Source organism: Stenella coeruleoalba (genome assembly GCF_951394435.1).
Source record: "Stenella coeruleoalba genome assembly, chromosome: 8".
In the NCBI taxonomy this organism is placed as follows: Eukaryota; Metazoa; Chordata; class Mammalia; order Artiodactyla; family Delphinidae; genus Stenella; species Stenella coeruleoalba.
In genome coordinates this window covers 66,449,878-66,462,032 of record NC_137154.1, presented here as the reverse complement: position 1 = coordinate 66,462,032, position 12,155 = coordinate 66,449,878, and positions in this window count along the sequence as shown.

Genomic DNA, 12,155 nt, shown 5'->3' with positions numbered 1-12,155 from the left:
TAAAATGGTAAAAATAAATCAAAATATATCATACTAAGAAGTGAGAAGTGGACTAATCACTCTATTAAAAGACAACAATTATTAAACTGTCTGGCATGTTGGGTTCATCAAGAAGAGACTTTCACATGGAGTTTATCACAAAAGATATTTATTATGGAAAGCCCTTGGGGACAAGAGCTCTAGAAGGGGAAGAAGAAAGCAGGATTGGGCATACCAAAATTTAAACTTCAATGTAAACCCAATGGCAGCCTTGGCTAACCTCACAGGAAGCACAAGAGCTAGAATGGCCCTTTTTGAGTTTGCCTAAGTTGAGTTGTGTTGTCTGTCTCTATATGATCAGCCACTGGATCCAGGCCATCCCTGGAAGGGATGTTACCTTAGGTTCTCTGCAATGTAAACGGGCTGACAAAATGTTATCTAATTATGATTTTTATTGTCTAGTTATGGTTTTATGTAGAACCTAGAGGAAAAATAAAAACACAACAAAAAACCAAGAGTGAATCATAATAGAAAATCAGTGAAATAGCTAGTCCTTTGGAAAGATCAATGAAATTGAAAAATCACCAGGACCGACAAAGAAAAGAGACACAAAATTACAACATCAGAAATGAAACAGAGGATATACTGCAGATTCTGCAGACATCGAAAAATAAGTGAATATTATGATCAATTTTATACATATAAATTTGACAAATTAAGACTGTGTGTGATTGGTGGAGGGATAGAGACCTAAACCATTGGAACAGAATAGAGAACCCAGATAGAGAGCCACAACAGTATGCCCAACAGATTTTTGATAAAGGGATGGGCTTTTCAACAAACGTTGGTGAAGCAAGTGGATATCCAATGGGGGGGGGGGGGTGGACATTAACCTAAACTTCACACCTTATACAAAATTTAACTCTAAATGAATCACAGATTTAAATGTAAACTGTAAAGCTAGACAACATTTAGGGAAAAAAATACAGGAGAAAATCTCCAGGATTTAGATCTAGGTAAAGAGTTCTAGATGACATCAATAGCATCATCCATACATTGAAAAAAAAAAATGACAAACTAGGATTCATCAAAATCAAGAAAGAAAAACTTGTTCTCTGCAAAAGGCCCTGTTAAGATGATGGCAAGGCAAGATGCAGACTGGGGAAAAAATTTTGCAAACCACATATCTGACAAAGGACTAATATCTAGAATATATAAAGAACTCTTAAATCTCAACAGTAAAAATAATAATAATCCAATTAGAAAATTAGCAAAGATATGAACAGACATTTCACCAAAGAAGATATACAGATGACAAATAAGCACAAGAAAAGATGTTCAACATCTTAAGCCATTAGGGGACATATTAAAACCACAATGAGATATCACTGTGCACATATCAAAATAACTAAAATAAAAATAGTGACAGCACCAAATGTTAGCAAAGATGTAGAGAAACTGGATCATGCATATGTTGCTTTGGGGATTATAATTCTGGAAACAGTTTGACAGTTTCTTAAAACACTACACATGCGTCTGCCATATGATCTGGTAATTGCACTCCTTTGGCATTTGTCTCAGAGAAATTAAAAGTTCACACAAAAACCTCTCATTGATATTCATAGCAGTTTTATTTGAACTAGCCAAAAATGGGAAACAACAGATGTACTTCAGCAAATGAATAGTTAAAAAACTGTGGTATATCTGTATCATAAAATACAACTTAGCAATAAAAAGGATTGGACTACTGGTATAAGAAACAACTTGGACATATATCCAGAGAATTATGCTGAGTAAAAGAGCCAATCCCGAAGGTTACCTGATTACATTTATATAACATTCCTGAAATGAAAAAACTATAGAAATGAGAAAGAGATTAGTGTTTACCATGGGTTAAGAATGGAGGAAGATCTTCTTTATCCATTCCTCTGCTGATGGACATTTAAGTTGCTTCCATGTCTTGGATATTGTAAATAGTGCTGCAATGAACATCGGGGTGCATGTGGTACGTATATACAATGGAATATTACTCAGCCATAAGAAGGAATGAAATTGTGCCATTTGCAGAGACACGGATGGACCCAGGGGCTGTCATACAGAGTGAAGTAAGTCAGAAAGAGAAAAGCAAATATTGTATATTAACATATATGTGTGGAATTTAGAAAAATGGTACAGATGAACCTATTTGCAAAGCAGAAATAGAGACACAGATGTAGAGAACAAACATATGGACACCAAGGGCAGGGGTGGGATGGATTCGAAGGTTGGTATTGTACACTACTATGTATGAAGTAGATGGCTGGTGAGCGTCTATTGTATAGCAGAGGGGGGAAATAAAAAGGAAGGTACAATCTGTTTGCAGGACACATACTAAGTTAACCTTAAATATGCATTCCAATATACATTAGGTGCAAATACTGTTTGATTCCACTTATACAAGGTACCTAGAATAGTCAAATTCATAGAGTCAGAAAGTACATTGGTAGATGCCAGGGGCCAGGGGAGTGGGGGCGTGGGGAGGGGGAATGAGGAGTTAGTATTTAATGGGGACAGAGTTTCAGTTTGGGAAGGTGAAATATTCAGGAGATGGATGATGGTGAGAGTTGCATAACAATACGAATGTACTTAGAGATACTGAACTGTATAGTTATATATGGTTAAAATAGTAAGTTTTATATTATGTGACTTTCACCACAGTAAAAAATCATCAAAAAAAAAGAACCTGAAAAAAGTTTTAAAAATAAAAATTAAAAAAAAGAATGGAGGAAGAGAGCGTAGAGGGAATAGGGTAGTGGGTATGGCTATAAAAAGGCAACACAAGTCTGGAAGACAGACTAATGTCCCTCTTCCCCCAAAGAGATCCATGTCTTACTCTCTGAAAGCTGTGAATATAGTATGCTACTTGGTAAGGAACAATTAACTTTCAGATGAAATCAAGATTGCTGGTCAGCTGACCTTAAAATAAAGAAATTATTCTGTACTGTCTGGGTGGGTCCAATGTAATCACAAGGGTCTTTTAAATGTGGAACAATCAGTGTCTGAATTATGTGATAAGAGAAAGATTCCAAAGGACTCTGTTGACTGTGAAGATGTAAGGAGGCCGAGAGACAAGGAATACAGTCAACCTCTACAAGCTGGAAAAGTCAAGAAAATGGATTCTCCCCTGGAGACTCCAGTAAAAACTCCAGCCCTTGTTGACACCTTGGTTTTAGTCCTGTGAGACCAATTTCAAACTTCTGGCCTCCACAAGATAATAGGTTTCTGTTAAGCCACTAAGTTTTTTTTTTTCTTTTTCTTTTCTTTTCTTTTTTCTTTCCTTTTTTAACAGCAGCTATTCTTGTAATGATCTTGGTTGTGCTTTGGAAGTTTTGGAAGATATTACCATTGGGGGAAACATGAGTGAAGGGTACACAAAATTTCACATGTGAATCTACAATTATCTCAAAGTAAGGTTAAATTAAATTATGTATAAATTTTACTTTCCTTAAAAATTTAGAGCACATTTAATTTCAGAATTTTATTGATATGTTGTCTAAGAGTTTTAACACCTTACTTTTCATTTAAAACTCATTTTTGAAGTATATATCTTTAAAAGATAAATCACAGCATTAAGATAATGATCATAGTCTTGATATCAAGATGCTTTTCCAATAACAATAACTTCAGTTTCATAATGAGATACTGGATTGCTTCGGGACTGTATTCTATATAGAGAGGTACTGTAATGTAGTGTGTGAAAACGACTCTGGAATTGGATGTGTTCAAAGCCAGGCTCAACAATTTACTATATAGTCTAGCCTTGTGCAAATTACATAAACTTCATGAAGCTCAATTTTCTCACCTGTAAACTGGGAAAATTATAGGATGCCCTGTAGTGTCTGCTCATTGCAAAGTGTCAATAAATGACAATGCTATTTTTGTTGAAATATGCTGCATTTATGTTTGTATCAGATGAAATTTAAGAGGATAATGTTCAAAATTTTAAGTATCTGAAAATTAATGAAAGTTTCTATGCATTAATCCATGCCTACCTCATAAAAAATTCCAATTTGTGTGGTCCACATCAAAAAGTGCTTTCTAAGTGGTCCCAGAAGGTCCTTCCTAATTTATCTTTTCCATAGAGAAAGCAAAATGATTTAGGGCATTTAGAAAGTGACTTTTGACTTCATAACAGGTAACATGATTGGCATAGATCTGAACAAGTACTCAGAAGAAAATAGGATTTGCTATTTATTGTTCAGACATATTGGAATGTTTCTGATTTAAAGAGAAGTTCCATTTTTCTAGCTGTGTGTGGCTTCTTCAGAGATCAAGTAAAACATATTTCCTACTCGAAAGAAGCAAATTGCAGGCTGTCTCCAGGGAGACTAAGGGCACTTGAGACTCACATACGTCTTTGAATATTCAATATCATTTTAGGAAATTAAAGCTATTCATATAACTTTAATTCTAATTTACACAGCTATAAATAAGGTTCTAAGCTCTTTTGAAGATATAAGTGCAAATATTTGAAGTTTCCTCTGAGAAAGAAAAAACACAATGAGCAGTAATTTGATTTCTAGGCTGTCTTTGTGAATTCATAAGGTAAGTACTAGTGTATTTTACTGGATGGTATATAGCTCCATAGGGCATCATTATCATGTTTTCAAAACAGGACACTGAGCACCCTAAAACCAGTTCCTTGCCTTTTGAGATAAAGGTGCAGAGAGTTGGGTGAGAGAGAATCTAATTGAAATTTAATTATTTCACCCTGCTTTTCACAGTGATTAAGTTAAGGGAAAAACAAATTTCAGAGAGATAGAGAAAACCAGGTAAAATGCGATAGTTGCTCACCTTGGTGGCATTATCTACTTGAATCTACGACATTGTGGATGTGCCTAATCACAAACAGGGTGCACCAATGGTTTTGAGTCTCTGGTCCTCCTGGGACCTAGACATCTCAGTATTTGCAGTGGACTCCACCTACATCAGTATTAATATTTTGCCCAAGTCGGCAAGAGGTTTTGATTATTGTTTAAAACCATTAGCTTCTGTGAAAAAGAAAATTGGTCAGTGTAACAGGATAAGAAGATGGAGTATAATTATAAATGTCTGAGGCAATGGGAGAGGTGGCAATGATAGTGGAAAACTGATTGAACTTTACATATTCAATTATTCAGAAAACTTACATAATTTTATAGTCTGCTGACAATATAGATGAATGAATTAAGATAGTCCTTTGTGTTAAGATAGAAAAATAAATAGATCACTCTGGATGGGCACCAGAAATGGTTGGTTAGGAGTAGGGCACAGGGGTACATCAGGGAAGTATAAATTGGATGCAAGATATATAGAGAGCTACATTATCAATTATTTGTGCTGTATTTCTGGCCTTTCTGATTTAGATATACCTTCTCTTCCCTTTTTTTTGTAAAAGATGAAGAAAAGACTATGATAAATACTTTGAACACTAGTAAGTGTATGTTTAAGATGGAAATCCTTCTGCATTCTCAAGCTAGCCCATAATTCAGGGAATCACTATAAGGGAAATCTAAGTTAAAGTTATCACAATAAACTCACCTCTGCTCTAAAACTTTCAAGGTAACATTGGCCCTTGGAGAATATTATTCACAGTAAAGTATCTACAATAAATTTACAATAACATATCCAAAATATTCTATATTAGAACTTTCTGTATGGTGACCATAAAAGTCTGAAGGGTTAGAAAGATTTGCTTCCAGTGCACTTTGCAGACATTTTCTTGGTGAAGAATAAAAGCCAATATAAATACAACATACTGTTTTTCTTGGTCCTTATTATATTCCAGCAGAAAGCTTACTCTTTTTTTGTGGTATGCGGGCATCTCACTGTTGTGGCCTCTCCCGTTACGGAGCACAGGCTCCGGACGCGCAGGCTCAGCGGCCATGGCTCACGGGCCCAGCCGCTCCGCGGCATGTGGGATTTTCCCGGACCGGGGCACGAACCTGTGTCCCCTGCATCGGCAGGCAGACTCTCAACCACTGCGTCACCAGGGAAACCCAGAAAGCTCACTCTTATAAAGGATAACACTAATTCAGGAACTAGCCTACAAATAAAGCTGAAATGCATCCCAATATAGTCACCTTCTTTCATTTAGTCATCCAAATATTGAGTACTCACCATGTGCCAAGCACAATTACAAGCAGTGGGAAATAGATATTCAATGAGCAAAACAAAGAATTACCATGGACTTACATTCCAATAGGGGAATACATTAACAAAGAAACATACACTATGTTACTTGATAGTAAGTGCTCTGTATAATAATAATGGTAATAGTAAGAAAAATAATAGTTATTGTAAACATTCATACAATACTTACTATATGCCAGTTGTTGTTAACGTTCTTTAAAAATATTACTCTTTTTAGTCTATCTAGAAGATAGATATTATTAGTATTTTCACTCTACAGATGCGGGAAATGAGGCATGGAATAACTTGGCTAAGCTGATAGTTATTAAATGGCAGAGTTAGAAATCCAAGAAGATGGACTCTAGATTTTGTGGTAAATAAAAATAAGGCAGATTAAAGGGAATTAAGAGAGGTGGAGTATGTAACACTATTTTATATATGATCTTGGAAGATTTCCCTAATTGACCAGCTATTTAATCATATATATGAAGGGGATACAAGAGCAAGCTGTGCAGAGGTGGCTGCCACAGAGGAGGAAGGGAGGAAAATGCCAGATGTTGAAGTTAAAGAGGTAATGGGGAGATGTTACGACGGTCAGATCATGTGGGCCTTAGAAGCCTTAGCAAAGCACCTTGAATATCAGGGGAGTCATTACAGTTTTGAAGAGAAAAGGAACATTATCCCACTTAAAGTTCAAAAAGACCACCTTGTGCAATTACATAGACAAGAGACACATATAGAAGTAGTAAGACCGGTAAGAAGGCTGTGACAACAATCCAGGTAAGAGAGAATGTAGTTTGGGCTGGGGTGATAACAGTGAAAGAGATAAGGTGAGAAGTGATCAGGTTCTGGATAAATTTTAAAGCCATATGAATAGGATGTGTTGAAAGAATGGATTTGGTAAGTGAGAGAAAGATAGCAGTCCAGAAACTCTAAAAGGTTTGCTTGAGAAACTGGGGAAAAACAGAGGTGCCATTTATCGAGATATAGAATAATTGGTGAGGAAATTTCAGAAGTCTGTTTCGGAAACATTGATATTGATGGGATTATTGGATATGCAGGTGGAGATGTTGACTGACTGTTGTATTTTTATGTCTGGAGTTCAGAGAAAGAACGAGGCTGGGCTTATAAATTTGAAAGCTATCAGTATATAAAGTCTATTTAAATCCATGGGACAGTATATCACCTCGGAAGTAAATGTAGATAGAGGAAATTTAATACCATTTTATACCATTTTGTTATGGTTGATGTTGTGTTTACACAGAAGGAACTACACCAGTTCATAATTTAGGGATCAGGCTGACTGGCAGCAGGCTGTCCATGTCTGAGAATACCAGAGAGAAAAAAAAAAGCCTTCTTCCCCTTGTTTCAAAAGAGGAGCTACCATAGCACTTTACATGAGGGCATGGTGGTGGTGCTGGTACCAACAGAAGAGTGCCTTGTGCCCCACCGAAAAAGAGGTAGAAGAGAATCAGACCTGAAGGAACTGGTTTCTATTCCAGTATGCTTCTGTGTCAATAGGATAATATAGATTGAGTCAAGGATATAGGCAGGAAAATCTTTAATTAACAAGAAGATTTAGGGACATCAATCCCAAGAAAAGACTCTACTGTCTAAGAAATTGGCAAAGGGATGGCTAGAGCCACAGTAGTTTAAAATATGCTTATGTAAATTCAGTAATATTTACAGTCCACATAAACTATAATAATGTTTTCAGTTAACACAAATTTGTTAGTATTTGATGTCTACAATTCAAAATTCTCACAGTAATTTATATTTCTTTTTGTTGTAGTACTTTTCTTCAAAAAAAACCTTTTTTAAAACATCTTTACTGGAGTATAATTGCTTTACAATGGTGTGTTAGTTTCTGGTTTATAACAAAGTGAATCAGTTATACATATACGTATATCCCCATATCCACTCCCTCTTACGTCTCCCTCCCACCCACCCTACCCCACCCCTCTAGGTGGACACAAAGCACCGAGCTGATCTCCCTGTGCCATGTGGCTGCTTTCCACTAGCTATCTATTTTACATTTGATTTATTCATGACCTTTTCTTTTTTTCTTAGATTCCATATGTATGTGTTAGCATACGGTATTTGTTTTACTTTTTCTGACTTACATCACTCTGTATGACAGACTCTAGGTCCATCCACCTCACTACAAATAACTCAATTTCGTTTACTTTATTGGCTGAGTAATATTCCATTGTATATGTGTGCCACAACTTCTTTATCCATTCATCTGTTGATGGACACTTAGGTTGCTTCCATGTCCTGGCTATTGTAAATAGAGCTGCAAAGAACAGTTTGGTACATGACTCTTTTTGAATTATGGTTTTCTCAGGGTATATGCCAAATAGTAGGATTGCTGGGTCATATGGTAGTTCTATTTTTAGTTTTATAAGGAACCTCCATACTGTAGTGGCTACATCAATTTACATTCCCACCAACAGTGCAAGAGGGTTCCCTTTTCTCCACACCCTCTCCAGCATTTATGGTTTACAGATTTTTTGACGATGGCCATTCTGTCTGGTGTGAGATGATATCTCATTGTAGTTTGGATTTGCATTTCTCTAATGATTAGTGATGTTGAGCATTCTTTCATGTGTTTGTTGGTAATCTGTATATCTTCTTTGGAGAAATGTCTATTTAGGTCTTCTGTCCATTTTTGGGTTGTGTTGTTTGTTTTTTGATATTGAGCTGCATGAGCTGCTTGTAAATTATGGAGATTAAACCTTTGTCAGTTGCTTCATTTGCAAATATATTCTCCCATTCTGAGGGTTGTCTTTTCTTCTTGTTTATGGTTTACATTGCTGTGCAAAAGCTTTTAAGTTTCATTAGGTCCCATGTGTTTACTTTTGTTTTTATTTTGATTTCTCTAAGAGGTGGGTCAAAAAGGATCTTGCTGTGATTTATGCCATAGACTGTTCTGCCTATGCTTTCCTCTAAGAGTTTGATATTTTCTGACCTTAAATTTAGGTCTTTAATCCATTTTGAGATTATTTTTGTGTATGGTGTTAGGGAATGTTCTAATTTCATACTTTTACATGTACCTGTCCAGTTTTAGCAGCACCACTTATTGAAGAGGCTGCCTTTTCTCCACTGTATATTCTTGCCTCCTTTATCAAAGATAAGGTGACCATATGTGCCTGGGTTTATCTCTGGGCATTCTATCCTGTTCCGTTCATCTATATTTCTGTTTTTGTGCCTGTATCATACTGTCTTGATTACTCTAGTTTTGTAGTATAGTCTGAAGTCAGGGAGCCTGATTCTTCCAGTTCTGTTTTTCTTTCTCAAAATTGCTTTAGCTATTTGGGGTCTTCTATGTTTCCATACAAATTTTGAAATTTTTTTGTTCTACTTCTGTGAAAAAATGCCAGTGGTTGTTTGATAGGGATTGCATTGAATATGTAGATTGCTTTGGGTAGTAGAGTCATTTTCACAATGTTGATTCTTCCAGTAAAGAATGTGGTATATCTCTCCATCTATTTGTGTCATCTTTAATTTCTTTCATCAGTGTCTTACCATTTTCTGCATACAGGTGTTTTGTCTCCTTAGGTAGGTTTTTTCCTAGATATTTTATTCTTCTTTTTGCAGTGGTAAATGGGAGTGTTTTCTTAATTTCACTTTAAGATTTTTCATCATTAGTTTATAGGAATGCTAGAGATTTCTGTGCATCAATTTTGAATCCTGCAACTTTACCAAATTCATTGATTAGCTCTAGCAGTTTTCTGGTAGCATCTTTATGATTCTCTATGTATAGTATCATCTCATCTGTGAACAGTGATGGCTTTATTTCTTCTTTTTGCATTTGTATTCCCTTTATTTCTTTTCCTTCTCTGATTGCTGTGGCTATAACTTCCAAAACTATGATGAATAATAGCGGTGAGAGTGGGCAACCTTGTCTTGTTCCTGATCTTAGTGGAAATGCTTTTAGTTTTTCACCATTGACGATGATGTTGGCTGTGGGTTTGTCATATATGGCTTTTTTTATGTTGAGGAAAGTTCCCTCTATGCCTACCTTCTGCAGGGTTTTTATAATAAATGTGCATTGAATTTTATCGAAAGCTTTCTTTGCATCGATTGAGATGATCATATGGTTTTTCTCCTTCAATTTGTTAATATGGTGTATCATGTTGCCTGATTTGCATATATTGAAGAATCCTTGCATTCCTGGAATAAACCCCACTTGATCATGGTGTATGATCCTTTTAATGTGCTGTTGGATTCTGTTTGCTAGTATTTTGTTGAGGATTTTTGCATCTATGTTCATCAGTGATATTGGCCTGTAGTTTTCTTTCTTTGTGACATCTTTGTCTGGTTTTGGTATCAGGGTGATGGTGGCCTCGTAGAATGAGTTTGGGAGTGTTCCTCCCTCTGCTATATTTTGAAAGAGTTTGAGAAGGATACGTGGTAGCTCTTCTCTAAATGTTTGATAGAATTCATCTGTGAAGCCATCTGGTCCTGGGCTTTTGTTTGTTGGAAGATTTTTAATCACAGTTTCAATTTCAGTGCTTGTGATTTGTCTGTTCATATTTTCTATTTCTTCCTGGTTCAGTCTCAGAAAGTTGTGTGTTTCTAAGAATTTGTCCATTTCTTCCAGGTTGTCCATTTTATTGGCATCTAGTTGCTTGTAGTAATCTCTCGTGATCCTTAGTATTTCTGCAGTGTCAGTTGTTATTTCTACTTTTTCATTTCTAATTTTATTGATTTGAGTCTACTCCCTTTTCTTCTGATGAGTCTGGCTAATGTTTTAGCAATTCTTTTTATCTCTTGAAGAGCCAGCTTTTAGTTTTATTGATCTTTGCTATCGTTTCCTTCATTTCCTTTTCATTTATTTCTGATCTGATCTTTATGATTTCTTTCCTTTGCTAACTTTGTGGGTTTTTTGTTATTCTTTCTCTAATTGCTTTAGGTGTAAGGTTAGGTTATTTATTTGAGATGTTTCTTGTTTCTTAAGGTAGGATTGTATTGCTATTAACTTCCCTCTTAGACCTGCTTTTGCTGTATCCCATAGGTTTTGGGTCATCGTGTTTTCATTGTCATTTGTTTCTAGGTATTTTTGATATCCTCTTTGATTTCTTCAGTGATCTCTTGGCTATTAAGTAGTGTATTTTTTAGCCTCCATGTGTTTGTATTTTTTACATATTTTTTCCTGTATTTGATATCTAGTCTCATAGTGTTGTGGTCGGAAAAGATACTTGATATGATTTCAATTTTCTTAAATTTACCAAGACTTGATTTGTGACCGGAAGAATGTTCCATGAGCACTTGAGAAAAATGTGTATTCTGTTGTTTTTGGATGGAATGTCCTATATATATCAACTAAGTCCATCTCGTTTAATGTATCATTTAAAGCTTGTGTTTCCTTGTTTATTTTCATTTTGGATGATCTGTCCATTGGTGAAAGTAGGGTGTTAAAGTCCCCTACTATGATTGTGTTACTGTTGATTTCCCCTTTTATGGCTGTTAGTATTTGCCTTATGTATTGGGGTGCTCCTATGTTGGGTGCATAAATATTTTCATTTGTTATATCTTCTTCTTGGATTGATCCCTTGATCATTAGGTAGTGTCCTTGTTTGTCTCTTATAATAGTTTTTCTTTTAAAGTCCATTTTGTCTTATATGAGAATTGCTACTCCAGCTTCCTTTTGATTTCCATTTGCATGCTGCACTTCCTGGACTTGGGTGGCTATTTCCTTTCCCACATTAGGGAAGTTTTCGACTGTAGTCTCTTCAAATATTTTCTCGGGTCCTTTCTCTCTCTCTTCTCCTTTTAGGACCCCTTTAATGCGAATGTTGTTGTGTTTAATGTTGTCCCAGTGGTCTCTTAGGCTGTCTTCATTTCTTTTCATTCTTTTTTCTTTATTCTGTTCTACAGCAATGAATTCCACCATTCTGCCTTCCAGGTCACTTATCCGTTCTTCTGCTTCAGTTATTCTGCTATTGATTCCTTCTAGTGTAGTTTTCATTTCATTTATTGTGTTTTTCTTCTCTGTTTGTTCTTTAATTCTTCTTGATCTT